We start from the raw sequence: 3863 nt of genomic DNA, 5'->3' as shown, positions 1-3863 counted from the left end.
TCGTCGATGCGCCACTGCGCTCTCTAGGACTATGGTGAAGCACATCGCGAGACGTGATGCGCGCCCGGGATACCGTCTTTGTCTTCTTCGTCACCATCATCGATGGCACCGTCACCAGCCGTGAAGTTCATCATTCCGTGAAGTTGGCCACACGGACTGGGAACAGAAGAGGAATTCGCGAAACGCACAAGAAGCGACGAGACAGGATCCTGGGACGCTCGGCGACCGGGATTCCTGTGTTTCGCATTTCAATTTCCCAAGCCACAATTGTTCTCCTACCTATTTTGTTCTTCATTTTGTTTCCAGCTTCCCACTTGTGCTCTCTTCCGTTTTTTTCCCTATCACTCCGGATCCGTCTTCGAGCGTTCAACGGCGTAACAGTGGAGTGGCCGCAACGGAGTGTACGATGTACTTTGCTCCGGTTTCGTCATACTCCGCTACGGCTACTTTCTTGTCAGTGGCAACCAGAAAATCATCGGCAGCTGCAGCGACTGGAGGATGGAGTGACGTGGAACGTGCGATTAAACACGCACCACGCCAGTGGCCACAATGGCGTAAGGAGCTGGCAGCCAGTGAGGTGATAGAGATGAGTGCACAAGAACGAGGAGACAACGTTTGTGCTGCAGATGCTGCTGCTGCTGCTGCTGCTGCTGCTGCTGGCGTTGATGCTGATGCTCCTATCAACCGGGCATTAAGGAGAGAAGACCGGAAGCAGTAGCACACCAGGCAGACACCGACAGCAGAAGCGTCCACGCCACGTCAGCGCGCATCGAATGAAATTGACTTTAACGCTCTAGCTGACGGCAACTGACGGTTGCTTCTTCTGCGACATCTCGCCTTCCCCGCCGTGTATGTGGTAAGTAGATCGCATTTCCGTCTTCTCGCTTTAATGCCATTCCATTTTCACGTCCCTCAACCATGTTTCCCCGTGGTGCTGGCTGGCCTCCCTCGCCGGCGGTAGAATGTAATGCAAAATGGCGTAAAATTGCCTCGAGCAAGTGGTTTTTGGTGGAGAGGAAGAGGTTCTGCAGCAACAACAAAAAACCCCTAACCTCCAAAACAACGGCGGGATTTGCGGTTGCCACGAGCAATGGCGATGACGACTGGATCACTGCGGCGGGCTTTACGTAGCCAACAGCGCCAAAAAATGCCTCAAGAAAGTAGTCCTTGAGCCTGTGCGGCTGAAACGAAGGAATTCCGGAATGGCGTTCATTTGTGAACTCCCCCCGCCCGAGCGTCACCACTGGCTCTTTCTCTCTTTCTCTCTCTGTGGCTGCATCTCGCGCGAAGCAAAACGTCTTAATCGAGGCTTTAAAATCTCTTTATTCTTCCCAATTCCCCCGTCCATTGAGGGGAGTTTGGTATGAGCGCTCTTCCGGTAGCGCGCACCGGTTGTGCGTTGGCGTTGGCTGAGTTTGGGAACCGCGAATGCAAAAAACAACCGCTGGTCCACTGATCAGTGCCGGCCAGTGCGGAGCACGCAACTGTTTGTGGGACAGATCCGCGCTGGCCGCCCAGTACCTGTGGCCCTGTGGGCGTTGCGAAGAACCCGGTCAGAATCTGCGCCGAGCCGGCAAAGAATGTTCCATTTCATCGCCTCCAAGCCACCGCGGGGTGGAAAAGAGAACTGAAACACACAAATCCGCGCACCGTTCGCACCGTGGAATGATCCGGAATGGTGGAAGGGGTCCGGAGAGCACGTTTTAATCCAGTTTTTGGCGGACCTTTTTCCTGGCGGAGGATAAGAGTCGTCGTCGTGCGAAGAAATGCGGGATTAGTGTGAGCGCGCATTGGATTCGCTCGCTGACCACAGACGATGAGGGGGCTACTGATTACGTTGAGAGCTGCGATGCTGTTGATGGTGGAGAGAAGAAAAAGCAGCCACTTCGTGTGGGCGTTCGCCCGGGGGCCGGGGACACTGTTTGCCAACATGTAGCAAACCTTTTCGCTGTCCACGCTTGGGTTTGTAATTAATTAGAAAATCGTAAATCGACTTGGACCTGGAGCTCGGCCCCAAAAAGCGATCGTTTTGATGAGGGAAATATGAGAAACCGCGATCTCACGATCCACGGCACACGGCACTTCTCGAGTTCGTGCGATGGAGATTCGAAACGGCAGAAAATTGACCGAAAAATCCATCAGCATCCATCCAGTGCTGCGGCTCAGGTGCTCTGCGATCCCGGGGTGTCCTCTGTGCGCTGATTACACTTGAGCACGAATGGGAACGAGTACGTGGCGCAAAACGGTGGCGCGCATTATGTCTTAATCAATTCAACGGAATCGTCTCCAGTAGCAGCTGCTGCTGCTGCACCGAGAAACAGAACACCGGCCACAGATAGATATCGCGCAGGACCTTCGAGAAGGGTCATCAGCTGCCGGCCGGTCTGGTGCATCTTCTTCGTTGGCTTGTGTTGGCTTTTTGGGGAGGGCGCTAAATGATCGAAACCGAGGTCGAACTCCTCTCACGACGGCGACGTAATCGAAATCGCGACGCGTCACGAAGGTCCAGCGCGCACACGGGAGACCGATTATTTGGCGCTACGCCTGACCGGCAGGTTGGTTCATGGTGGAGTAACCGCAGCCACAACCTGCTAATGATGCGATAAATTAAATCGTTGGACACCGCATCGCACCGCACCGCACCACACCGTCCCGTTGGGTGTTGTGTGCGTTTCGGTGAAAGGTTTTGTGTTTGCGCAATCGAGAGCAAAGCACATCGGCGCGAGAGGCACTAAAAACTCGATCGAAATGTTCTAAGAACGAGGCGGGAGGGGGGCTTGGGTTCTAACGTGGAGCGGAAATCGTTAAGATATGTCGTGGAAGGTCTGGGGCAAAAGCGGGGAGGGACCTGGGGACGCAAAGTCACGCGGCAGTAACCGGGCCGAAGTCGAATTGCACGCCAGGTTGTGTTGCGCGGTGTTTTATCGCTTTTGCCTGCGCTCAGTCCAACCAACCAACCAGAACTCACAATAAGAATCAAGTAAAAACTGAATCGAAAAAATGGCCAAAACGGAGGGCCCATTGGCAGCTTTTGCAGGGGTTTTGTGTGCTAGGAGGAAAGCGAACCACACTGAGTCACACGCGTGACCGTGGAGTATGTGGAAAAGGTTTTTCGAGTTTCGAAGATCGTTTCAATCTTTTCTATTAGATAAGAGCCTCTGCTATAGGGGAAGCCATTTCTTGGAACCGATTGTATTCCGTTCTAGATTTGGAAGTTCAGTCCATTCATGGACCATGATCATGTTGGTGGAAAGTCTATGCCAGCTACTTGCTTCAATAACTAACAATTTGTTGAAGCAGATAACGTTATAGAACTAATGTAGTAGCTATTATTGTTTTTGAACTATTTTTTGTCCTTAGAAGACAGTTTTTGATGCAAATCGGCATTTAACGACTCGTTTAGCGCATAAAAGTCATTATCAAACGCATAGAAGAAAATATTAGTTGCTAAAATGCGTCTTTGCCATCGATATTTGCTCCAGACATGACTATAAAGGATTTAACTCGATGATCTATAGACAATTAAGCTATAATATGTCATAAACCACCTTAGATCTAGCTGATGCAGTATCTTGTTTTGTCGTGTTTCTTAGACATAGCAAATGCTTATTGATTGTACACAATCTTCCAATAAGGTCCTCAACAGGACTTTTCATAACGTGTGCCTTTCAATATGAAGGCAAATGAAGTTCATCGAATAGATAAAAGATTTAGAGCACCAGATCAGGTGATTACGGGGAATTATTTATCGATAAAATGCGATTTTTGGCCAAAAAGCAATGATGAGCGTGGATAAATCAGACGCCGCGTTACCGTGCAACTCCCTTCTTCACGATATTCTTGCAGAATACGACGAGTAAGAT

Source organism: Anopheles aquasalis, chromosome 3 (genome assembly GCF_943734665.1).
Source record: "Anopheles aquasalis chromosome 3, idAnoAquaMG_Q_19, whole genome shotgun sequence".
In the NCBI taxonomy this organism is placed as follows: Eukaryota; Metazoa; Arthropoda; class Insecta; order Diptera; family Culicidae; genus Anopheles; species Anopheles aquasalis.
Note: the sequence above shows the minus strand (reverse complement) of the source record.